This window comes from Motacilla alba, chromosome 2 (assembly GCF_015832195.1).
Source record: "Motacilla alba alba isolate MOTALB_02 chromosome 2, Motacilla_alba_V1.0_pri, whole genome shotgun sequence".
Lineage (NCBI taxonomy): Eukaryota > Metazoa > Chordata > Aves > Passeriformes > Motacillidae > Motacilla > Motacilla alba.
The window spans coordinates 39745332-39773137 of record NC_052017.1 but is presented as its reverse complement, the minus strand read 5'-3'; the positions used below and the strand labels follow the sequence as shown (position 1 = coordinate 39773137).

General features: G+C 39.9%; 1 protein-coding gene and 1 long non-coding RNA gene across 5 annotated transcripts in view; both read right to left on the bottom strand.

Annotated features, from left to right (window-relative positions):
• The window catches only part of RBMS3 (RNA binding motif single stranded interacting protein 3), a 705955-nt gene that overhangs the window by 643587 nt on the left and 34562 nt on the right, over window positions 1–27806 (bottom strand). The window lies entirely within an intron of this gene.
• The window catches only part of LOC119697202, a 43339-nt gene continuing 33381 nt past the window's right edge, over window positions 17849–27806 (bottom strand). The window contains exons 2-4 of the long non-coding RNA XR_005255798.1: window positions 21021–21110; window positions 20585–20622; window positions 17849–18295 (exon numbers count right to left, since the gene is read on the bottom strand). This is a non-coding gene — a long non-coding RNA (uncharacterized LOC119697202). The remainder of the gene's footprint in view (window positions 18296–20584; window positions 20623–21020; window positions 21111–27806) is intronic.

The window sequence follows — 27806 nt, the reverse complement described above, 5'->3', positions numbered from 1 at the left end:
GATACTCATTCTATGTACAACAGCAGCAATAAAAGTGGTGTGGGAAAAGAACAAGTCCTTAAAAAGCTTGCAAGCAGTGGAGAAGCCTGGAGCCCTGAGTCCCCCAGTGCCCTCCAGCTCCCTACCAGCGTAAGCCCTGGGCCCGGAGCATGAGCCAGCTCTTCAAGGGAAGGTGTGCAAGCCAGGCGTGCAGAGATCACTCAGCCCCTTAGACCCTATGGGCTGCAGCCTGTGTGTAAGGGGGAAGCCACTGCTTCCTTTTTTAGGAAGTCTCTGCTTCAGAGTCCAGACAGTGCAAACAGGATCAGGGAAAGAGATGTGTGCACACTATGCAAAGTGCAATGTGGGATGTTTCAAAGACAATCTCTCCTCAGTCTGCTTCTTTCCTCCTCTCTTTTTCTGTCATTTTACTCTTAGCCACCTCTCCCCACTTTCTGACAATCTCTCACCATCAGAAAAATATGTTTTAGAAACATATTTCATTTCTCCAGTCCTACTGTCAGATTTGTTGAATCTGTCCTGACTTCTAGAGAGTCTCATGTGCTGTTGCTTCTTTTTAAGACTGCTTACATTTTACAGATGGAATAAGACAATGGGAAATATTCTTTTATCATATATGATTAACCTGTGGGAATTCAGATCTTTGAATTAGGAAGTTTTCTGAAAGAGCTATGCCCCTATTTCACCCGCTCAATAAAAAAATTTTATATATATACATATATACATATATATATATATATATATATATATATATATATACACACTTTGTACAACAGATTCTTATGGAAAAAGCTTTTCCTGCATGAAGGAATTTTCCCCATGAAGAAAGTTTACACCAGGCAGGAATGTTTTTGAATCTTGCCTTATGCTGGATGAGCTGTATTCCTGTTTTGAAAAGAGTATGCTTTTGGCAACTCAGCATTTACCTTACAACAAGGACAATATAAACCCCACAAAGGAAACCACTACCACTGGAATGCATCCAGAAGAAACAGAAATCCCACACCAGCTGAGTGGAAGGTTAAAGCCCTGATTGGTAAATACTAAAGTATTCATCTTGCAGATTTTTGAGTAGTCTGTGAAAATCATTTAAAACAGCTATCAGAAGGTGTCTTTGTGAAAAACAATATATAATATTACATCAGTGCCAGCAAAGAGGTACTGCTGCCAGCTTTACACTATTCCAAACAAATGTTGTCCATGCTTTGTGTGAGGTATTTCTCATTTGCACAGAAATAACACACAGAAGCTCTAATCAATGACGTGGACTCCACGGTACCGGCCATTAAATGGATACAGGCAAAAAAATACTTTCCTACAGAATGTGATGAAGGGATCCAAAGCAGAAGATTGACCCAAGGGAGAGAGAAGTGTTTTAGAAATCTGTCTAAACTCAATTGCCATTCTTTCATTTACTTTACTATGTTTGAAATATTTAAGTTGCTTAAGTTCAGAAATCATCTGATACATCTTTTTGTTTCACACAACTCATCTGGAGTTTGATACACCTAATTATGTTCACATGATACTCCAAATTATGGCATAATTAGTTAAACTATGGGCCTAGGAAAGTCTGAAAGCTATTCAGAGCAACATCACTCAAATCAAGCTATTCAGTATGAAACAGAGGTCATGTGGACAACCATAATTCTGAACAACATTTTGCAACTTTATCAAAACATTAGGAAACCAGGAACCATGTAAAATTAAGAGGACAGATTGTTTTACAATGCAAACTCCTGGGTAGAAGGAATGATATAAAAAAAAATAGTTGTGGTTGTAAAGCAATCATGGTATTATATTAACCTATGGGGTTAACATTTATGGTTACCATTACACCATAGGAAATGGTTCCAAGTTCCAGTGCCAGAATACTTAAAATCAGCATTCAGATGTGCTCAACTCATCAGTAAATCTCAATCAAGCAATCTCATTTGAATAAGGTGAGACTGAGCTGCCCACACATATTTACAATAAATATTGGACTAGCAAAATAAAGGTCAGTTTCAGTTTTTAGTTTTCAAACTAGTTAACAGAGTGATCTTCCCTTCCTTTTTGCCTTCTTTGAACAGTAGCTCAATGAAGATTCCATTTGTTTAAGCAAACAGTGTCAATAACCACAGATCAGAATCAGGCCCTAAATGGATAAAAACAAGTAGCATAACTAGTAGCTGGGAAGCAGGACTGACTGAAGCAATTAAGAAATAAACCCCTATCACTTCTTGGAGTTCTGGGTCAATACGGAAGACCGTGTGTCTAAGCCACCAGAACTGCAAGTTTGTTTTTGTTAGAGAAGTGAGAAACCTCTTGGGCACAGTGACAACTCTAAATGTCCCTTCTTGCTTAACGAAAGAGATTACCTCAGGCAAGGTACGAATCTTGCAATGAAAAATCCCAGTATCCATCAGAATTGGTGTGCAGGACCCAGAGGTGCTAGGCAGTCTGCAAGCACACAGGGTGGATCACTTCTGCCCCAGAAGGGCTAATATGAAATGCATCACCAGCTTTTGATTAGAAGCAATTGGAGCTGGTTTATTATTTTAGTCAGGAAAAAGCCTGAAAAATTCTGTCTTGCTGTGTGTTTTATCTTCCATTGTGGAAAACTAAAACAGCAGCAGCAAATAAACCTTGTACCAATTCAATTTGGAAATCACAAGTTCAGCAAAAACACAGAGACACAACAAATTACTGAGGTTACCAGGTTTGAAAAGACCTTTATGGGAAGACAAGGTGAACTAGAAGTGTAAATAAGTTTTTAAAATTGAATGAGTTTTCTAAGAAAGCTTTAAAACAGACAACTTAGAAGGTGAAGATATAACAGAGATTTAGAATGTCATTTAACCAAGGGAATTCAAACTGAGGAACAAGGCTGCTCACCTCTGGAACAAATCCTCCAGCTCCCCAGGAAATCTGCTAGAGTGCAAGGAACTGATAACTATTGCAGCAGCAGGTGGACCAGGGCCCCACGGAAACCTTTCCCACAGCTGTGCTTATGACGATGCCAGAAGGCACCAAAGGCCTGTTCCATAAATCAACAGGGATGCAAAGGCACGTGAGGAGCAGGACGCACACACAAGCTTCCCAAAACAGGCCAAGCACCACAAGCAGGAAGGAGAAATGTGTAACAGAGGCTGTGCATTATCTCTACAGTAAGGATGCTGGGACAATGAGGATGGCAAAGGCCATGGCCATGTCCTCCTCATTCACAAACATGGCACAGATAAAACAGGCCAACACCACAGACCCATCACTTCTTGCCTTCCTTCCCATCTAGAAATTGTCCCAAAACACATGATATTTTGGTGGTAATACCAGTGAAAGTGGCAGAGGTTGTGAGCCTTTTGGCTCAAAGTCAAATTACTGAAAAACTCTGCAGACTTGCAGAGCTTCTTCCACGACTGCCCTAATTTGTGTCTCCACTGCAAACAGTGAGTCAACAAAGAACCACCTAAAGAACTCAGATTTTGCAGTTTCTGAGCCTTCCCTTTTCTCCCTACTCATCTGTGCTGGCAGGTTGATTTTTTTTCCTCAATCTGGGCTTAAAAATAAAAAATAAAAAATAAAAAAAAAGACACCAATTTATTTTTTTCGAATACTAACAAAACCCAATGGGAGAATCAGGCAAGAAGAAAATTGCAGGCTTTTCAATCTCCTATTGTAGGGAAGTATGCTGGAAAGACATTCATAAAATGAAATGAATGTAAAGAGTACATCCAAGAGTGCAGATTAGTGAGGAACGCATGTGCTAGGATTTGCATAATTCCAGCTGGTTGGTGGAACATTTCATATTAACAATAATGCTAAAAATAATGTATTTTGAATATACTTGAATAGACTACGCTTAAGCACTGCTGTTTTCTTCACAGTCGTTGGGTGCTTTACGACAATCAAAGGCAATGGCAGGGCAGGAAAATTCACCCTCGAGTGAGGTGGTTACAGCCAGCACTGCAAACGGCTACAGCTATTGCAGTGAAAAACGCTAACATATATAATCAAAATTCCTCCACCTACTCATCAGTAACCCTTTAGTGCCTGCAAGAATCCAGACATAAAGTTCTTGGCCAAGTGAAGTACAGATTTGTTTGATAGTGGGTCTGAATTGCAAGGAAGAGAGAATCCTAGAACTCCATTGTCTCAAAACCTCACATCTTTCAAGAGTCTTAACTTCAGTGCCTCTAAGCTTTGAACTGATAAAAAGATATTCTTTTATGTTTACAGGTTGCTCTCTCTAAGGCTCCTCTACTCCCAGCTCCTAATTTTATTTTGTGTCTTTTGATTTGGTGGGGTTTTTTAAAGCCCAGCTCCTTCAATGATATGTTTATGTAAGGATTTCATTTTTCCTTTAAAATAAAAACCCAGATGCTCTTAGCCTTCATTGTTGAAAAGAGGAGTTTTGAAAACATCTCCAAGCTGAAGATAAAAGATCAAAAACCAGAAGGCAAGTAAAAAGAATGTGCATTTTTTAAAGCCCCATTTTTTTTCAATAAACTTCATGATGCTCTTGAAGTAAAACATGATTTATACAGGTTGAAAGTGGAGAAAAAAAAAAAACAAATAAAGAAAATGCCTTCCCCTGTAAGCATGAAAATACCTGCTTAACCATACATACCAGTATGCCAAATAAATTAATGGAATTATACCCATGCATAAGTGTGGACATGTATTAATATTCACAATATGTGATACAAAGTTTTATTCATTTTTGTTTCTATGTATCAAAAGTGAAATATCAGCCTTGAGGATGTGATTGATCATGGCTCAGTCAACAGAGCATCCAAAACAAACCCTAAATCAAAAGTGTTGCATGTAGACATACAGTATGAAGATGAAAAAAACAGCACATCAACCAAGCTCTGTAGTTACCAGATACCCAAACCAATAAATAAAATATGGCATTTATCTGTGAATAGAAAATACCACTTATGTAAGGCTAAAGTTCGGGAGGTGAGGTGACAAAAAGAGGGAATTCTTGAACTGACAATCTCCTGAAAGACGAAGGCAGCAGCCTCCATTAAACTCAGAAAGAGTCAGTTGGTAAGTCTGACTTAGGAATGAACAGTAGATATTTGATTGACTCATTCATACCTCAGCTTTAATTTTTCAGTGTGTCAGTAGCTTGATTTTCAGTCCCGGAGCACCTACAGCTCCACTGAAGTAGTAGGAGATGTGAGAATTCAGCCTCTTTGAAAATTCAGCTAAAGGCACTTGGAGTTATGAACAAAACGCAGGCTCAGTTGCATGCCTATTACTGTACCATCATTATGACTGCTCACAAATTAGGCACAGAGTCTCGCACATGGTCTTAGTCATATGGGGGACAGTTTCAAAGACACATCATGAGATGATATGAAACCAACTGCCTATAAAAGCACATACCTTTGAAAAGCTCACCCTGGGCTTTGAACAGTTTTTCACAATGGTTCTCTTCGAGGATTTGGTGGTAATAGAAATAATTCCTTATATATCACTGGATAAAACCTCAAGATTATTGAAAAAAAGGCTTAGGTTTTGTGCAGGAGGAGGGAAACTTCGCACATTGCTCCTGGGAAATCTGTGATGCAACAAGAGGAACAATGTAGGGCAAAGATCATGCAAGAGGGAAAAAAGTATAGCTGCTACACTGCTACATAAGGGACGTCTCATTTTAGTCCCCTAGTAAATCCCTTCTTTTTTTTACAGTAAATTCATGCCACAAGGGCAAAAAAATAACCTACCTTCCAGTTAAAGCCATTCACAAAATCAACACAGTTTTGAACCATCCCTTGTTTGCTCTCAACCCATTAAAGTTTAGAATTAACATAACCTAGTTTATTGGTTTTTCATGCTCTTCAATATTTGTCTTTTTATACTAGACCCAAAACTAAACTTCAGAGGCCAAAACTGGGGCAGGGGAAAGGGAGGAAGGCAGGCCCCTTTCATTAATCTCAGGCAAGGGTTTCAATCTCAGACTCACATAGGATTCACAGTATAACCACACAGTTAGCTTTTAAAATTACCCAAATGTATTCAAAATGTTTGCTTAGTTGAATCTGTTACACTTTGAAGCATCGCTCCATGCCATAAGGGTATGGCAAGGAAATAAAATATGAATGATAGCACTAATAAATTATCATTGTAAACTACAACCACACCTTTACGTGATCTTCTGATCTTTACTGTGAAAAATGCATTTAGGCAATAAGTAAAAAAAAGTTCCTTGGAGTATATAATCTTCTAAAATGTTATGAAGCAATGGAAAAAGAGTGATTCATCGGATACAACTGTAATTTCTTGTGCAGTTCTGATGAAGCCAACGGGAATTTGCTGATATTTGGGAGATTTTACTCTATCCAGATACTGTTATGCATATTGTTATGATTTAATTTTTTTCTCTGAAGACAATAAACTGCATGCAGCTAAGCACCTGGTTCTGAAAGAGGAGGATGAGCACAGGGCAATAAGCCTTACAGCACACAGGATAACAAAGTGATGCCATCCAGAGTCTGGGCAATATATATTGGCCTAAATAACGTTTATGACCTGTACCATAAATCTGCTTATCAGCCACATTTGCAGTTTCATGAGTCTCTCTTCTTCTATTCCTTGGCTAATTATTGATAAGCAAATTATTCAAATTATTTGAATTATTTGAATTAATTGATAGGTAAATTATTCAAATCAGTTTCAACTTGATTTTCAATATGCCTGATCTCTAAGACAATTATGAAACAAGGAGTTGGACATCTGAATACTTTTTCTCCAAATTAATTCCTTCCCATGGATGAATGCTTGATGCCATGGTAGATTTTGGTTACATAAAAAATGGAAGATTCCTCCCCTTAAGCCCTATAAAGCTTGATTTACCACCTAATCTCATACATAGGGGAAACCAAGAAGGTGAGCAGAGCATAATAGTGATGGCCAACCCAGGGATCTTAAAAAGGTAATTTAACATTCTGGAGACCAGATTTTCAATTTGAAAACAGAATATAACCTGAGCTAAAGGTATATTGGAACACTATCAGAACATAATTTGTCCACAGAACATCTGCTGATAAGAGAAAGGAGGAAGTCACCACTACTTGATCATCCATGATCCATCCATCATCCATGATCTAAGGGAAAAAAGTGAAGATCCATTTGAAGAGTACATGGCATTTGGAATAATTTCATGGGCAAATGATGATGTTATGTATTATCTAGTCTTCAAAATGTTAGTTTTCCTTGCTCCTTTCATTTTGCCAGTGTATGGTTTAAGCCTAAGCTTTTCAGGGAAGTCTTTTTTTTTTTTCCAACTTAGTTACAGGAATAGTCAGAAGTTTTATGTTTTCCCAGTTGAATGCAAAGGACAGATGTTTATACATGCTAAGGGGCAGTTAATTTTCTCTTCGTGCTCATACCAAGACAGGAGTGAGGATAGCATTTTGCAGGCTTTGCACAAAGAAGAATACCAGGAGAAGAGTTGTAGTTATGCATTACAATTCAGTCACTGCAGCTGGATACAATCCATATGATTTGCTTACATCTTCACAAGATCTTCAAGGCATATCAGCTGCAATGCGTTATTCACAATGTCAAATATTCTAGACAGGCCAGAAATAAATCTGTCTATGAGCTATTACTAAGAAATCATCCATCAGCAACACAAAAGTAATCTCTGCTGTATTCTAGTCAAAGTCCAACAGAGAGGGTCTAGCACATTGGCTGAGATCAGTTGCTTCCTGAGCTTGGCATTTTGCCATTTTTTCAGTCATCCCAGAAAGAAACAAGGAATTACGCAGTGTGCTAGCTTGCCAAACCAATGACATAAAAAAAACCCTATTAGTCCGGATTGGATTATTGTGTTTTCAAGGAAGGTGATAAATAAAATGAAAAAAAAAATTTACATTATGTACATAGACACTTCATAATGTGAGGCATATCAACTATCTTTTCGTCATGTTCTTCCTCTCTCATAAATCCTCTACAAAGTGCTGATACACATCAATTCTGAAGAGTTGTAAGAGAGGGACATAGAAAAATAATCTAATTTGATACATTTCCACTGTGCCTGTATGTATGAAGAGCATAGGTATTGTCTTAAATGAGAATTTGTTTTCTGCAAGCCTGAAGATAAGAGAAGGTTTTAAAACACGCAAGCATTCATCCCTCTATCTCAAGAACTCCTACGTGTAGGTCACTGATAGAAACAGCTAGGTTTGAAGGAGGGAAAGGGAAAGATATGCTAAATATTGATAATATTTTCAGTTCCTTCCTCCTCCCCAAATCCTGTCTTCCTGAACACTCCAGACAAATAGAACATCCATTACTTTTGTCCTAATTTCTGTCAACGGTGAACTTCAATACAGGCCTAAATCTCCTGCCACTGCAATTGGTGAGAACACCTCTCTAATAGGACTAATGTCAGCCACTGTTGCCAACACAGCCTTATAGCACAGATCAGCCTGCCCTTAAACCACTTTGAGTGGAACCCCAGTTCTGCCAAACACTTAGAGACAATCACAAAAGAATAAGGAAAGCACGACTCCGGGTATTTTCTTCATCTTGGGAATTTTTTTCAACAAAAGCAAAACAGCCAGCCCATGAACTCCCTCTAGAACAGGGTGTACTCAACTCATATGCTTCAGTCTCGACAACAAACAGCCTGTGCTGCTGGGCTTAATTGCTGCCTGGCAATTCCAACACCCAAACTTCTCCAGCAGTTTTCAGATGCTTCAATAGCACGGCTCCCTGGAAAACCATCAGAATCCATTCCCTGTCCTGTATTTTTCCCACTTGTCCTGAAGACTTTACCTCGCAGCTCACTCTGGTTCACAATTGTCAATCATCAAAAATGCTGCCTTGACTACAGTTCCACCCAGACCATACTGCAGGAAAGTAATATCTTTGGGGTAGGATTCATCTCACCTAACTCACTTTATTTCAGAGTTCAAGCATATATCCTTGGCTAGCCAGCTAATTCCCATCATAATCAGAATCTTCAGGCAGCTGAAGATTCATTTAACTCCAACACAGGCTTCTAAATTAAGTGCAATGAATTTACCTCTTTAACTCCTTGACTACAGAAGGAACCCAGAGAATTAACTCTGGCTATTTGCTTCCTTTTTTAGATCTGGTTTAGCAGTGGTTACATGATCTAGCTCCATGCAACAGTGTCAGATCCTGGAGGGAATTTGATTGGCATATATATTCTAAAAGATTTCAAATATCTTTCTAGTTGCTCTCTGTTTACCCAAAACACCATATGTTCAATAACTTCAAGCCAATCTCTAAGAAGTCTAGCTGAGGTGTTCAAATGTCTTAATCTGTTCCTCTCAGAAACTGGAAAAATGCATTTTATGAGATAATACAGCAGGGTCCATTTTTTCATAAGACAATCAACAATACTTTATTTTATGTTCCATTTCAGACTTGCACAGGAAACAAGGTGCCGGTGTTGTTCAACATTTGGTACTTTTCACTTTGATTTTTCATTGGGCTTTCAAATCTGCATGCAATTTTTGCTTTCAAACCAGCTGAACATACAAACACAACTATAACTGATTTTGGCATTCAACAGAACAATCAGAATCTCATGTATTTGGGGCTTCTATTACCAGAACCCATTTTAGCTACTTTTTTTTTTTTAGCATAATAAAACGATTATGCAAGAAACTACAGTGTCATGCTAAATCTTCCAGACATGAGAACAAATTAATGACTTAGTGGGTGAAACTCTGGAATGCTGACAACTGCAAGCTAGGCTCCTCTAATGTACTGGTAGCATGGTTAACAGCCTGCAACCAAAATGTCTCACAATCCTTATGTGAACCATCACTTTATGCCTTTAAACTTACACTGCTCTTATACCATTAAATCCCTATTTTTTCCTTGCCGAAGCTTACTTTATTTTCTTGGGCAAATTCTACACTAATACCAAAGGTTAGCCTGGGGTTGTTTGGAGAAACAGGTGTATATGGAAATGAAATGTATATCAAACTTTGTGGATATTCACACAAGGTAAAATAGATTTAGCTTGCATGTTGAGATGCTGGAAGGGAGAAGTATCTGAAAGAGTAATTAAGAATAAAATACAGTAAAAAGCTATGTATCCCTTTTATCTTACACCCTATTTAACTTCCTGCTTTTCCTTCAGCTTCCTCCCAGTCAGATCTTCTTTCATATAACTTACATATTAAGTACTTTCATGCTCTGTGTAAAAATATTGTCAGGTTGTTCTAGTTTCTAGTAGGGCAATTACTGAGACACAGGTGTTGTGAAAAAATAAATAAAGGAAGGCTTTTTTCAGAACCTTGTCACAGAGAAAGATAAACCAGATGTTGTTACCCCTGCTCAGACCCCTTCTATTATTGTGCTTTTTGGCTTAGAAAATTCCCAAATCTAGGAAAGTATAACCAAGTGGTATTTCCATAAGCTCACTGAGACACCTTGTGCTGGAGATACTATCTGGACTTTCACACTGAGCCTGTTTCTGGCACTTCTTACACTTACTAATTCCCACCTGATGAAACAGACCCATCAGCCTACAAAGCCAGGCAGCTCTGGGGCCATCCCTGCCATGAGACATACTCTAAACTAGTCCAAAGTCATTTTTCCTCCCTGCAGAAACCTATGCCAAAAACCCTGTCATTTTCAAATCTCTACTATAACATTTCATGGCCATTCCAAAAGACACCACTGCTTTCAGAATGCAGTTATAAAATACTACCCCATAAACTCTGAAAACTATTCAGGGGACTATAAAATCATCACATCAACTCTCACCAAAAACAAGTGCAGAGGGGGACAAGTAATAAAAATTCAAACTTCTTTAAGGAAGGACAGTAATTATGTTTTTATTTTACAGTAATTAACACCACCTCCTTGTTACCTTTGCATTTTTTAAGGTGTCACACTAAATGACGCTCCTCATAAAAAGCAACTTTTAGCCATTTCTAGAAGGCAGAAAAATTACTACTGAGTAAGAAAGCTAAATTGCTTTCCTTACAACAACATATTCAAAAAGCCTTACAGGTGTGTCCTGACAGAAATAACTGCATAAAAAACCTAGAGATTTTACTTTGGATTTATTCTTATAGGGTGATATTCTGCTTTCACAAAAGCCAATGGAAATTTTGACATCCACTTCAATGGTGACAGAATTTCACTCACTGAGTTAAATGACATTTATTAGATTTTCATGTTAAATGCAGAGGAAAATCCTGTTCAGGATTCCTGCTAATCCAGACTCAGAATTTCTACACAACTAAAGCAAAAAAGTTGGTAACCTCAGATTTCTTCTAAACTGTACAGAAATGACCCAATTTCCCACATTCTTTTGAATACTAAATCTTTGAAGCCTGAGATGAGGGAGGAACTGCTATGTTGCACTTTGAGTTTCACTCAGTATTCTGACTGCAGTCTTTGTGAGTCTGCAAGGATTTACATTCATTGTCTCTCCAGAGTCACTTGCAAAATGATTTCTAAAAATTCTCTCTTTCAACTACTATTAGGCACTGTCTAACACAGGAACAAGGAATTCCTGGCCCAAGGGCCAGATACAATCTGCAACTTAATTTCAGGCAGTCTGCAGCCAAATGACTTCGTGTGTGTGTGTATTTATTATTGACTAAAAAACCAAAGTGCTTATTGACATATGATTTGCCAAACGCCTCTGAGGGACCTAGAGGGTCCTTCTCAAGGAAAGGACCTCTACTCCAGGGCTAATAAACTGCAGCTCAACATTACAGATACCAAACAAGCAAGACAGAAGCATAAGATTGCAGATTATTCCAGAGTACATAAATTCAGTATTCCAATGTGATTGTCATGTAGGTTTGCCACGCTGATGCAAAGGGCACCATTAGTGAGCATTAGTGAGGCTACTCAGTGCTGGCAGCTTCAAATCAGTAAATGGCAAAGAAATTACTATACCTTGAGCTTCAGAGTTCAGAGAAGATTAGGGGACTGCCAGGAAAACAAACAAACAAATAAGCATCTTTTTGCTTTCAAAAATTTTTTGAGCATTCGAAACAGAAGGTGAGGATGAGATAGCACAGTTTCTGCAAGGCTCCTTTTTAAACAAACTGTACTTTTGTATCAAGCAACATTAAAAGAGAATGCAATAGATTCAGAGGGAAAAAAAGAGTTCAGAACTGAGGAAGTTGCTCACATCCTCCTGTTACTTGATCTGAACCATTTCATATCCATCTAGGTTATGCTGTTTCCTCTATCTGTCACAGATAAATGACTGTTCATGCAGTAAGAGCCACTGCTATGCAACAGCTGTGCTCTAATGGACATTTTAAAGCTCCTTGGATTGGCAGATGCAGGGAGGGAGGGAGGGAGGGAGGGAGGGAGGGAGGGAGGGAGGGAGGGAGGAAGGAAGGAAGGAAGGAAGGAAGGAAGGAAGGAAGGAAGGAAGGAAGGAAGGAAGGAAGGAAGGAAGGAAGGAAGGAAGGAAGGAAGGAAGGAAGGAAGGAAGGAAGGAAGGAAGGAAGGAAGGAAGGAAGGAAGGAAGGAAGGAAGGAAGGAAGGAAGGAAGGAAGGAAGGAAGGAAGGAAGGAAGGGATGATGAGGTGGAGAGGCAAATGAGAGAAAGGCAAATGTAATGGGTTTACATTGTCACCCTTCATAAATCTTGATTGTGTCTTCAACAAGATCTAGAAAAATCACAATTTCACTCCAGGACAGGGATGTTCATTACCCAGGTTCAAACTATATGAAAAATTGCTCTGGGAGAATCATTCACAATTGATTTATGGCTAAATTGAGAGAAGTGGAACTGCCATGGCCAACCCACTGCCTTCAAAATATCTTCCAATCTTCTACCAACACTAAAAGCTTTGCAGGAAACTGCTTGTATCATTTGTGTACCCAAACACAAGGCATTAGCCCAGCACATCCCATTAATCATTCCAGCCACCTAGAAATGAAAGCTGTAATAAAATGGAGAAAGGGAAAAAATTAATAATTTAGTACTTGATCTTGAAATATACCATTCTAAATAAACACTCTAAATATAATATACATTCTAAAATAAACACTTCTCTCTTTATAAGCCTGAGAGAGTCCTTAACAATATTTATATTACAAAATCTAACCAATTTATTCATGTTTCTTTAAGGAAAAAAAAATATAAATCTGTCAGAGGGAAGACTCAGGCTTCAGAATATTTGTTCATCTTACTGTTAAAAAATACGTAATTTCTTGAGAGTTGTTCAAGGCAAGCTAAACAAAGGCATGGCTTCGTATGACAGATCGTTTTGGAGATCAGCTGTTAAATGTCTCCATATGCTTCAAATCAATACAAAGGGCACATGGATGTTTAGATTAATTTTTATGCTCCAAAAAGTGCAAAAATATCTAAGGTCATGCATTCTATGCTCACCAGGAAGTTCATCATCAACAGACACATTACTTAGGAGCAGCATCATGCCTTCAGGAAAATTTAGCCGGTACGCTGCTATGGCACAACAAACGTGTTGATCCCGAGCAGCAGCAGAGTGAAAGGAAAGCAAAAGGAAGTTAAAAAATGATGATTCTGCTTCAAGGAACAATCTCTTAAAGCAAAAGGCAACTTTCTGACACTGCGGAAGGAACTAGGACCTACTGTGAAAGAGCCATCTGTGTACAACCCTGAAAGAAGGAAGTCATGAAAGCCACTAGAAAAAAAAATCACACTGTGTTATTCTTGTTTACGTCTATTGAGCGATCCCCTATCATGCTTCACTATAAATTCGTTTGTGCCTGCACACACCCAGACACACATATTTGTTCCATGTACACCTGAGCAAGTGGCTTTAGGCCACTGTTTTTTCCCAAAGCATGCCAACTAGACTAATAAGATACCACTACATATTATAAAAGAGATTTTTAAAGTTGCACAGTAGCTGAATTACACTGTATCAGCACAGGCACTAGACATCTCTATCAAAGGCTTTTTTTTTAAATGAGTACAGTACACTGTATTATTAACTTCTCTTATAGAATGTAAACAGGATTTCAGAAGAGGAACTAATCACGAAATATTAAAATAACAGTTTGAAAACTGGAGCATGAAGAAACTGAGTAACAAACCCTCTGACGAGGTACATTTGTTGGGAGTTACGTTTTTATAGGAATACAGCTGTCACCTATCCTTTACCCCTCTTAAAATCTTAAAGTTTTAGTCATGACATTAAGACTATCACTTCCCAAATTAGTCATAATTACTATATTTTTGAACCACTGTGGGGTTTCATCCTGAACCCCTGTGGGCCTATGCTACAGGATGAAAAGAGACTAAGTTCCTGACCTCTTACCTCCAACATAAGCAGTATCCTCCTCCATACTTGTATTATTTCTCCTCTTCTCTATGTCCTAAGGCTATATTTTTGCTCCTTCTTCTGGCAGGAGCTTTCTCAGGCTCTTGAATGTTCTTGCCACCCTTTTTCCAATCCCCCTATTTTAGTCACATCCTTTTTGAGCTCAGGAGGCCAAAACTGTGCACTGTGTTCTAGCCAAGACCACAGGCACAGCTTTATACAAGAGGCTGTACAACATCCTCTCAGTTACTCAACTTCTTAGCAGTCTTCAATGTGTGCAACCTAATATCACAGTTGGGTTTGGGCTGTTGTAATTTGACCAAGTGTCCCCACTGATCTCTCACACTCATTTCTTCTGGATCTGTCAGGACTGACTGTTCACATTCAATCGTTCTTTTGCACCACTGATCTTCATCCAGCACTCTTCTGCCCACTTGGTGGAAAATTTTAGAATTAATACTTCTAGCTCCTCCTGAACAGACTGTGTAAGTATTTCCACACAGATTTTGCAGCATGGTGGCTCCAGCTCTCGCTCAATAAATACGTAAACAACAGAAATCTTTCTTAATTTGCAGATGTCCAAAGCCCAACTTTGGTCTCTTTCCACCCCAACAGATTAGCCTAACCCTCTGCTTTTCCTCTCCTCTCTAGCTTTCAGTCTGATAATAGCATTTTGTCTGTTACTCCACAACATTGGAGTTTTTGTAGGGTTTTTTTTTTCCAGAGCTCTGTCACTCAACAGCATTTTCTTTCCAATTACTCATTACTTTTCTAATACATTCTCCATGCTAGAAGACCACTGAAACATTGGCTCTTATGGCAAAAAACAAAAACAAAACACCAAAACCCCCCCAAAAACTGGTGGACTACATCATGCCTCTCTAGTACTTTACTATTGTTTTTTAAATGAGGATTTCAAGGGGGTTGCCAAGTCCAGATGTGAAGTGTTACTTAAATATATCACTGAATTAACTACCCACGCCTGTAACTGATTCACAGTTGAAGCTCTGTTTCCAATAGAATTTATAGGAGACACAAGGCTCAAATCACTGTGAAACCCAGCCACAAATCAAAGTCCTCCTTGGCATATGGGACCAATTGGTCTAGCAGAGGTTTGCTGCTGGAGCACTAAGCAGTTCATGCTTGAATCCCAGCCCTCGGCCACTCCATTTCTGCTCACAGCACTTTGCTATCTTCAGTATTGCACTGCTCTCCTTTGCAGATTTGCCAGGCACCCATGCAGATTCACAGGTATTTCTGTATGACTTCTGGAAACCAGAGCATGCCCAGCTATTCTAGAAGCCTGTCAAGGGTTCTTCTTGCCTCAAGGCTCTACAGAATTTGAATTCTGAGCTCCAAAGACTCATCTGAGCTCCAAGGACAGGAGAAATGAGTAGGACACAGTGTCTTCCATGATCTCTGCTGCACCAAGGAAGCAGCTCTGTCAAGGATGTATTTTTAATCCTTCTGCTCCAAGAAAAGGTCAACTGGATGCTGTGTACATTTGAGGATGAACGCTAGGAAAGAACAAGCCAGAAGGATTCTACCGACTCAAGCAGCATTTTGGAGAAAGGAAACAAAGGAAGAAAGAAAACCTCATGTGTATGATGTGGTCCATCTTCACTTTCATCATCTCAGATGGAGAGACAGAGACCGCTGAAACCGTATCAGAGGCCAATATGACAGCAGGGTTATTGCAGATGATATCCATAATAAAAAATGCAATAAAATTACAAGGATGCACTGGTGTTATTACACTTTAGAAACTAAATTCCAGCACTGAAAAACTGAAAGGCATAGACATCTGAAATCTTCCAGAAAGCCCTCACAATGACAGCATTGCTTCCTCAGGTCTCAGTCCTGCCTTGCCTGAAATTAGTCTGCCTCCTTTTCAGTTTCAGCCCTGCAAGACTAAACCTTGGCATCTTTGGTCCATGTAAGCATCCACAGGTCAGTGAAGAAACTGCAGCTACTTGGATCCCTTGCATCCCTGTCCCACACTTTTTTTCAGGAGTCTGCAGCATTATCAATGTCTCATTATTGAATCAAAAGCCACCACAGCGACTGAAATGCAGCCCAAAAGTGGGCACTTCTTGTCTATTTGCCACCCAAGTCAACAGCACACAGGGCAAAAAGACAAGAACAAAACCCCCTATGTGTGTGCTTCCCCTGCTCCATGACAGCTGCATGTCATCATGTCATCCACCCCAGGATCACTGTCTCTGGCTTGGGAATATAGCTCTGTTCCCAGCATGCTCCCCATTTGCCTGTCAGTTTAGTGCAGTGGGTGCTGAGTAACCCTCCTTCTTCCTTGCATCAGCATCTTTAAGTCTTTAATATTCTGTTTGATCTCTTTGAGGCTGTGGGAGGAGTAAGCAATTTTCTGTCTGGCTTATTAGCTAGGTAGGAAACACTCCCCAATAAACACATTCCGTAGCATTGCCTTTAGACCTCTTATCCATGACATTGTTCTGCCCTTTTTTTGGTTTCTTATAAGACATTTTTGTTTAACTTTACGCATTCAGGCAAGTAGATATAATGCAAATAACCTGAGAGCCAACGTTATTTATAACTCTACCGCACATAACACCCTCATTCTCCCCACCACCCTTTCACTCTATAAAAATATACAAGAGTAAACAAGCACTCCAGAAAAAGAAACCCAGGCATCCAGTGTTAAAACTGAACAGCAAAGAGCTTAGCAGCAGCAAATATAACCTCACCTCCTTGTGAATAATGCCTTGCTATTTAGTCTGGTTACAGATGCCCTATGCTGCAAATGCTGTGCAGTGATATCAGCTTTTCTCTACAATCTTTGCCACAAGTCTGGAGGATTATGTAAGTGGAGGCCAAAGAATCCATTTGGAAAATTGAAAAACAGCAAGTATGTTTAAAAATTAGGACTTAAAAAAATTTTTGTACAAATCAGAATGAAAATGCTGAAGTATAAACAGTGTAGTGTGAAAAAAATGACGGAAGGGAAGGGAAGGGAAGGGAAGGGAAGGGAAGGGAAGGGAAGGGAAGGGAAGGGAAGGGAAGGGAAGGGAAGGGAAGGGAAGGGAAGGGAAGGGAAGGGAAGGGAAGGGAAGGGAAGGGAAGGGAAGGGAAGGGAAGGGAAGGGAAGGGAAGGGAAGGGAAGGGAAGGGAAGGGAAGGGAAGGGAAGGGAAGGGAAGGGAAGGGAAGGGAAGGGAAGGGAAGGGAAGGGAAGGGAAGGGAAGGGAAGGGAAGGGAAGGGGTCTAGCTGAACAACTTTAGAGGAACAGCTTTGCCCAACTTTCTGCCCAGATACTGTGAGCAGCATTTCACGTCAGTTGTATGCAGTTTCTTTCAATGCACAGATAAAGGGGTAAGTGTCACTTAAAACAGAAACATCTATTACTCAAGCCTCCTGCTCATCACAGATGAGGCATATCCCTGGTTAACAACATGGGCTTCATCTCTGTGGAGGCTTACAATAGCTTAAGAGCATTTGGCCAAAAGTTCCAACACGCCTGCCATCAAGCTGAAAAGTGAAAGGGCACTCAAATGCTTATTTTGTGTTGTCTCATGAAAAAAAATCTTTAGAAGAATGTTACAGGGAAGCTTTTAGAGAAAAAAAAATATTTATTTCTTTCCTCTTCTGAGGATTTCTGAATTTACACTGACATTTGACTGAGCAGTTACTTAGCATGCTATACACCACATTTCACTTACAACAACAGCGGACACAGTAAAGTTCCCCTTTTCCCCGGAAGATGACAATAGTGTATATTTTTCATAGAGTTTTACAATTTTTCAAGGTTTGGGGGTTTTTTTCTTCTTGTTTTAAAGGCTCAAACAAAGGAAAACATGTTTGAAAGGAAGGCTCTATGATGAGAGGGACACTGAAACCAGAGATACAAAACTTGTTTCTATGATACATTAAATATCCTACCATGCTCAAACAGACACACACAATAACATTTATATGTGCAAAGGATCCACAACCATAGGTCTTCCACCACCTCAAGAAGTTGCTTCAGCAGCAGATTTTGTAATCAGTCAAAGGCACCTGTAAGACAAAAGAACAAGGAACAAGTGTTAAGAGAGAGACACTTTTCCCATCCGCAGCTTGTAGCTCATTAGAATTTGCAAGGATCTTTAAGATCAAGGGTGACTAATTCATCTCCTGGTCCTGTGCCATTCTGTGATCAGCAGATGACTGATATCTGATTTATCTGTGATCTAGGTGTACAGCAGGAGCAGCAGGGCTGTCCATGGAGACACCCAGCAGTACCCAAACCTATAAAAGATGGAGGAAGTAAAGCAGCATCACACCTGTCAGCCTCCAATCAGCAAGACCACCCTCCATTTGGTGCACAAAGTGGGTGTTTTTACCCACCACGCAGCATTATGGTTTATGTCACTTGTGTTGCTAACAGCACGCTGGGGAAAGGTAAGACAGCAAACACACATTTGTAATACACCACCCAGCTCATCAACAGGAACAGTAAAACCTTTAAAACAGACATAACAGCAAAAGCAATTAAGGAAACTCCTTCAGTTCAGAGCTACCTGGGGCGAGCACATGAACTGGCATACAAGCTGCCTGGAGGCCCTGGAGAGCAGTTGCTGAATTAGTGAGGATTGGAACAACTAATTGGTGATTGTTTATCAAATAATACACTAGCAATTCCACTGTGCTCTAAGAGGGAGGCAAGAATAAAGCCATTTCAGGTGCCACCACTGTGAACTTAGCATTTTTCTAAGATACATAAGACATATTCTTCAACTCTTTTAAGTGTCCATATGCAGACTAGACAGAAGCTGGCAGGAGGCACATTTATAAGTGCATTTATTTCAAGTGCCTCTGCTAGTTCAAAGGAGTCAAACAAAAACTGCTGTCTAAAAAAAAAACACAGATGTGGTTTGGAGAAGAGAAGGAGGACAACTTATCACTTTTGAGGTGGGAGGAAGGAATGGCAAATATGGCACTAATTAATATAAAGCCTTCTCCTTCCTTGCTGCCCTGCTGTCCCCAAACACACAAAATGAGGAATCTACTCTGCTCTGCTCTCTCAATACTCTTGGCACGTACCTCCTTCTCTCTCCCCCTCGCACTCCCTCTCTCTCCATAAAGGGGCATGAAATGAGAAATTTTAGCAAGGTTTCTTTACAGAAGAGAGGCTTGGCTTCAAGCCCAGTATACATATGTGGGAGGGAGTCTTCAAAGAGAGACTCCCTCAGCGCTGCCCAAGAAAGCTGTACTTCTCACGGCCCGCGAGCGAGGTTTGCTGGGACTCGCTGGCTCGAGCCCCACCAGTCCCTCAGAGGGAGACAATAAATGCCCAAGGAGGTAAAAACATCTGCATGATGATGTCTTGAATTTTCCTTAGTTTGAACTTTAGGAAAAAACGACCACGAGTCAAGAGGAAAAGCTAAATAAAACCCCAAACCCAATCAAAAAACAATCAAAAAAACCTAGGGGTGTCACTGGATTTCCCTTCTACATAGCATGTCCAGTTGTATGAATTAGTCAATTTATACTAAGGATTATTTGTTGTCTTTAGCTTTGTACAGATGATTTCTTTTCAGCAACTCCTTGCAAGCTCTTGTAATGGTGTGTTGGTATAGTCACACAAGCATAGACAAATACATTTACAGAAGGGCCATTTGCAGGTATAGTTTAACAACATTTCCATGAACAAATTGAGTTGTCCAAGAAAAAAATCCTTTTTTTCCCCCCTGGTCTAACTTCATACATTCTAGGGTTTTTGCTAGCATAGAAATGATGACAAAACTATAAAAAATCCCTACCTGACACAGCTATGCCAGCAAGACTAAAGCCTTCCTCTCAATTAGGTTGAAGTTCTTCATATTTAAGTAACATTTATATTACAAGCTTTTCCCCTCACAGCACAGTGCATCCTCCCCAATCACCTGGCTTTGCACAACTTCCTGCCCATACTCTGGTAACCATGGATCTCCTAGACAGCATTTACAATATCAAGTTTGCAATTGCAGGCTCACCTCGGGTCATTTAAAAGGAGTATATTTTTGATTATTTAAAAATTTCCCTCCATCATACAGACAGACATTCTGCAATTTCTGATGAACTCTTGTCCCCAGCTTACAGGCAATTCTGGCCCACTTCTTGGTATTGTGGTAGTAAATGCTGTACCACACAGTTGAAATGTATGTTTGCTTTAGTTGTGTCTCCAACCTGTTTTAAAATGCACAACATGAATCAAATGCCTCTAGTTTCCTCAGCCATATTTTCTCTTTGAACATATCAGGAGGTAAACAAAGCAGACAGCTCTTAACTGATTCTTTTTTCTCTAATTAAATGGGAGTTTCTTACCATGCCAAATTAAATCCAGAATGCTTCAGTGTAGATGCCTGAAAAAGAGAGAAAAGTGTTTAAAAGACAGTCTTTTGCTCAATGAAAGTCTAACTCCACAAAAAAAAAAAAAAAAAGAACTATTGCCAGCATAATTCTATAGGTTGAGTTAAATAAATAAATACTTATCTGATTAATTGTTGCCTGGAATCCATTTGTGCTTGTATCTCTTGAGTTAGAGGCCATATTAATAAAAGTGCACAGGAGATTTGAAATCTGAGGACAACCTAAAGCTTGATTCTAAGAAGGCTCAATGCACCAGTACTTTCCCATGGCGTGGGTGAGACAGGTTTAGTCATCAGGTGTGACAGAGAGCAGTCTGTTGCAATCCAACATTACGTGGAGAGCCAACTAGAAAGCAACGTATTTAGCACATACACTGCACACATTACATTACCCTCAAAGAAAAGAAAATCAGGTGTTTCAGTACACAGGCTTTATTCGGGTCAGCTGCATTTCAGTCTCTCTGAAAAGCTACAGCAAGTGCCTGGATAGAAAGATGTTCACAATTTGGAGATTATTGCCAGACATCAACATCACTGTTATTCACATGTGGGTAACACACTAAGGTACTATGTATACAGCTATTAGGACAAAAAGACCCTTCAAAATCATTAAAATATCTTTGCAAATTAGGACTTCACCCTGAATCTGGTTTTGTCCATCTCAGACTTCTCTTTTTAAAAATCCTTCTACCTTTCTTTTCCACAAGAACATTCACTGAAATCCTTCCACAAAAGCTCAGATTGCTTTTTAAGGGCAGGAGCTTGTTTGTCATGTATTTAAACAGTACCCTGGCATGGGGTGGGTGCAATTACATAGCAAGAGACAGACGGTATACACTCAGAGACTGAGGAAGTTGAGTATCCTATCACACTCACGACTTTCACTTTTTCCTCCTCAGGCAAATGCAAACAGCCTCAGCTCCTGGGATTCCCCAGCTCCCAGCAATCTCTGGTGAGGTGATTCCTTGAATCAGAACTACATCTTTGTGTACAAATTGGGAGAGTTTTGTGTATCTTTGGGAGAGTTTTCTTCAAGGAGTATGTCCAAACACCCCTGTTGACATGGGAATTCTTGCCATCTATAATATCCCAGGGCAATTTCACAGCCACAGGAAGTCCTTTTTGCTAGATTCAAAACTGTCACCTAAACATTCTCTTGAGGCTGCTTGACTCCCATGGTATGGGAGAGTGAATGGGCATTTTCTATTTGCTTTCTCTATGCCACTTGAGAGTTCATAGATCTTTGTTTCTTTCTGGTCAGATAGATGCCCAAGTATTGTTTTCAGTCACTCCACGTTTTTATCAATATTTCCTGTATCATCTCCCCTTTTTTTGCATCCTTTCTAAAATGATGGAACAAGGATGCAATATTGAAGTGTGCCATACATTTATGCTGTAGCATAAAGATTCTTGGTTTTGTTCACAATTTTTTTAACCAACCAGTCTCAGTATTCAGGTTGTGGGTTTTTTTTTTTCTTTTTCTCATTCCTACTGCACATTCAGCAGACATTTTTATACAATTATTATAAACCAAGGTTTCTCTCCAAACAGTAATTTACATTCCATCACGATGTATTTCAGTTTAGAATCATCTCTCTTCCTCTGCACTATTCTATGTTCTGTCAGGTGGTCCTTTGGTCACTTTGTATGGTTAGGCTGTTCTGCAGTCCCATAGCACATCCTCACCTCAGCTATCCTGTTTGATCTGGCATCATCAGGAGGCTTTTTTGCCTCATTTTCCACCTCTTTCAAGACTATGCTGACCAGCACCAGACTCAACAGCATGACCTCATTGGTCTTTCCATCCCTTCCCTAAAAGCTGGCCAGTTTCCCCTCACTTTTATTTCCTAAACTGAAATTATTATTAATGCAATTAACAACTTTGCACCTTAGCCCATGGCAGCTTGAAGTCATTGAAAGTTTTTGAAGATGTATAAATAACAAAACAAACAAAACTTAAAAAATTTGTTTATGTGATTATAACAGAAGCCCAAATATCCTGAAGCTCAAAAATCTTCTGTCCAAAATCTACTGTCCAGCCCTTCTTTAAAGTAACCCTTACCCTTCACACACCAAGTTTTAAGCTTCTTGAAATGACAGCGTACATTACACCCTGGAACAACTCCTCCCCAGCCACAGGAGTTACCCCATCTGTGGGGAATGTGTCACTTGCCTCAAAGAGAGCTTTTCTCACTGTGCTTTCTTGAATCACAGGAAGCTGCTAACAGGAGGGCCAGTTTCAGACCCAATTATGGGCTGCAAATGCCCTGTTTCTTCCAGGGCCATTAAGCCAATAGTAGGATAGTAGGATACATCAGCTGTGGAGATTTTTTTTCCTATATAGTCCATCTGGAAAGACATTTTTTCCTGTTCTTTCGTATTTTGGAAAAGCTGTAGTTCTTCTCCCCCACTCTCAGTCTTCTTGTGCACATGCATAGGTTGAACAATGATGCATGTTCCATGCTCACACAAACCCTCTGGCTTTGAACATCGTTCAAACGACACAATGCCACATATGGTTTCCCAGTGTTCAAGAACAGTTCAGAAGTCCCAATTTAGACACTGAGGCCCAACAAATTAAAAGGAATGTGATGCATATGTTCCCAGTTCTAGCTCAGCAAATATAGAAGACAAAAACATCAAGCCTGGTAACTTAATATTACACTAGATGAATAAGTATCATTTTCTAAATAAAAATAATTGGCTCAAATATAATGCCAATAACCCTTCAGGGACTTGGGCTGGTGAGTACCATTGAGAATAATAAAAGAGGCAATTCTTACTGCACACATACACTTTAAGAACAAAAACACAGTGTGAGAATTTTAATTCCAATGATTTGGATAAAGCTGGCTGTCCTGAATCAGCAAGCAAAGCACAACAGCCACAGTGAAGTACAAAACCAAAAGAACTGTAACTTTTAGACAGCAATCCAACCTCAGCTAAGCACAACTCCAGGATTGTTAGGACAACACATCAAGTGAATGCTGTGCTACAGCATGTAGCTTCTTTAGGAATAGGATCTCCACCACAGGAAGCACAGGCCCCCGGCAAACACCAGGTCTGAAGTGGCCAGTGGTCCTCACAGAGCAGTGCTGTGGATGGAAAGGTGTCTGCTCAGGCCCTGCATGGCCCTTTCCTGCACCAGAAGCAGTACATAATTGCTCCTAAGCAATGAAGAGTTGAAAAAAAATAAAACCTGAAGGAAATGGACACTGGTATTATTCTGATTCTGCCTTCTCCAGCAGAGTTCTGCTCCTTGCAGCCTTAAAGCACAGAAGCAGCTGGTACTTTCTCCTCAGAGGAGGCTACTCCAGAGACTGGTCAACATTGCAATTAAAGGATACACTTATTCATTACACAGATCCTCTAGATTTCCCCAAGGTAACCAGTGAAACACCAGTCTACCTTTTTCAAGGACATAAACGCTTTGGGAAGAGAGCAGTCAGCCCCTGCCATCCTGGCCAGGATGCACCTCCTGCACCACACGTTGCTTCCTTAAGATCCAGTGCAGCAGGGAGCAAGGAGTGGATTCAGCCCAGCTCATTCACCAGTTAAAAATTAATGGCAAATGCAGCCACTCTAGCTGCAGGTAAGGCACCCCAGAGACCTCTGAAAACTAATGTCAGCCCTCCAACTCCTGTTCCTATTACAGCCCTAATCTTCAGGTTCACCCACACACCGGCAAATGCTTAAAGCAGCCTGTTACCTCTACCAAAGGACAGATTTTAACTCGGCTCACATACACAGGAAGGTAAATGCAACATGCCGATACACACGTTCTGCTGTCAAAGAAGGACTTAGAAGTATCACATTTTTAATATCACATACTTATTTACTGATGCCTGCCCTAGCAGGCATATGTAACCTAATACTGCATTTTACTGATATTGCAGACGGTGTAACCAATCTCCTAAACTCTCAACAGTCTCAATGGATTAGTATGATGTGTGGAGCAGTTTTAGCTTACAAAGCACTACTTTAGTGTGTAGAGTTATTGATTTAACTTAGAAATTCTGCTATGTCGTGTATTTTTACTGATTTACCTTTACAGTAGTGTAAGAATATCTTTTCTCCCCCAAAAAAACTTTGACACACTTTCTCATCCTATACAAAATACTGCTCCTACTAGGATTTCAGGGCAGGCACTCAGTAATCAAAATTATGGATTTTTTGAAAATATTTTTGTGTTGCAGGGCTCCTGCCACATTAGTCATGTCTATTTTTTTTTTTTAATAAACTTGGCATACCCTCTAAACTTTCCAGAAATTTCTCAAAGAAACACCTGCAGTTATATATCAGCGTACCTTCTCCCCTCTTCCAGCCTCAAGCTGGGCACATACTGATACAAAAGGAAAAATTCTCCCATCTGGAATACTTCCCAAAGGTACTGATACATTTTCCTTCTCAGCTGCAGTAGTCACTCAATCCTCTAGTCTCATCTCCTTTTGAATGCTGCAGGAATCTCCCATGTGCCAGCCCCAGTCCCAGCTCACAGTTCTAGCACGTATGGAAAGCTGCAGCTGAATAGTGCATACAAATGACAGCAATAAAATAATGTTTTGGCATTGCTAAAAGCTTATTTGGAAAGCACATTTTAAAAACAAGACCAAACCTGAGAACCACTCAGGAATGTCAATGGCATTCTCCTCCAGGTTTTTTTCATCATTAGTTGTCTCTGCAGCCATGCAATTCCAACTCCTACCTTCTGCCCTGCACCACAGCTCTTTCATCACTGCATCACAAATATCTTTTCTTCTGTTAACTATTCTGTGTTTGAATCCTCCTTTACTCCACTATGTTATTCAATAATAGCCCCCACCACCTCTATCTTTCATTCCTCTGCTAATCAATGTGATATTGAAATTGCTTCAATTTTACCTTATGATGACTTCACATGGCATAAACCACCATCAAAAAAGAAGTCTAGAGTCTAGCTCTATAAATATACTCTCCCCCTTTTCCTTTGCAGAGGTAGACTTACATCAATAATTAAATATGCCAAAAGGCTCACCTACTCCATATCTTGAAGTACCCCAACTTACCACATTTTTGTACGTTCAATGAATTATAGTCTTTGACTGTATTCATCAAAACTCTCCATATCAGCCCATGCCCAGTAGCCAGTGACATGGCATGTGACTTTAGTAATGGCTCAGACTTACAAAAAGTTGCTGCACATCTGTTGATTCTCATCAACCAGTTACATGTATGTTTTTCTCTGGCTTATGGCAAATGCAAGATAACTCACAATATCTTCAAAAAAGTCTTGCCTCATAGAAAGAATGCCATATGGTTCTATCCCACTTCAACACCACAAGGAAATTGCCACAGAAAAGATTTGCACATTAAAGCATCGCTTTAATCTCAGATACTTTACCTTGATTTACAGTGTTCCCACACCTTCACAATTTAAGATAATGTTATCATAGTATCTGGATGCTACCAAATTCTCACTATGTTAAAAAATATTTTTAAGTTTATATTTAAACTTCTGTTATGGTAAATAAGGCCCTGTGATTTCAGAAGGCACATAGATCATAGACAAATGGGTCTAGCAACCAAAATCTTCTCTCTCACACAATGATAAATTGTGCCATTCTAGCAGCTATTTAGACCTCACTGCCTGAACTCATGCTGACCTGAAACATACCCATTCCTTCATTACCCCAAGCTTCGTGTCATGTGCAGCATCAAACAACTTATCTTCTTCCTGCTTACAACACCTCCAGCAATAGCACTCTTTCCAAAGTTAAAAAAAAAAAAAAAGAAAAAAGGCAAAAAAAAGCAGACTATTTAAAATGAAGTGATGCTTATGAAGTTAAAACAAAACAGAACAGCATACCCGACTCTGCTCTGTATTTTTCAGCAGCAGAATATCCTGCGGTGGCCTCAGCCAGCTGGGCTCTGTGACCCTCAGACTGATCCCTTGAGTGTGTTCCCATTTTATCAAGCAATGAACACTCCAGCCCCAAAGCCAGCAAGAAGTTTGTCACTGACTTCAGCTGAGAACAGGAACTGGCTCAATCATAAGAAACCTTGAGCTAAATAAAGCGGCAAGAAAAGGCACAGGAGGGAGGTGGGGGGTGTCAGCTCAGAGTGCTGTGGGGCACAGCTCTGCTTGTTACCAAGGTTACTTGGTACTTCCCCACATAAGATTTCATTTTAAATCACCAATAAATCTGCAAAAGTTTGACCCCCTCAAGTGGGAAACTAGGGTTGAAATGCATTAAATATGTGCTGCAGCCTGATTTGGGGGGGAGGAAAAGGTTTTCAGACATAATATTGTAGGCAGTTTTGAGAATGAGGTTACAGGGAAATGTGTGGATGTGGAAAGCTCTTTTGCAGTAAAGACGCGCCACTATGGCCCTGCTTTGGGTCTGACAATAAATATGTTACAGATCAAAAATTTACTGATTGCGTCAGGCACGTGTCTAAACAATAACCTGCCCAAATTTGAACAGGTTGTAAGTCCTCAAACAGAATGGAAAAGAAAAACACCAGTTTAAAAACAGTCAATAAAGATATATTCAATTTTTAGCTGCTTTAGCTGTGATAAGCTGCTTAGGCAATTTCAGCCATTCCCTCAAGGCTCCCAAGCCAGCAGGTTTGCTCCAAGCCGGGGCTGAGCAGGACTTTCCCTAAAACTGCAATTCCAATGTGCTGAATGCTGTTCTGTATAAAAGCATAGATACTCTCTTCCTCCACCAGTATCACCTCACCATCACAACACCTCATTTGCTCCAGTGAACATGGAAAAGAAAGTTTTCAGAACCAAACATAGTAGAGACAAAAGTGTCAGGCTTGCAACATTTAGGGAGAAATAGTGGGGAAAAAAGTAGGTAGGTAGGGAAATTTCTCTTCCTAAACCTTTAATGACTGGCCTGGAGAGTCATTAGATGAGTCAATAGATGAGAAATGGGATCTGAAAGTCATGGAAACCGGAGATAATTCATGAGTCTGGCACTGAAATATTTTTTAAAAAACATGACAAAGAGGTGTGGCAATGTGGTGTGAGTCTCAACTCTGATGATCTTGGATGCAGAAGAGATGCTGAGACTATGTCCAAGGGGTACCAGCTGGCTGAAGAATCTTTGGAAAGGAGTCCACGCTTAAGGTTCAGTGGGAACAAACCAACATGGCAGAAAATACCAAAGTCCAAGCAGAGACAGACCAGA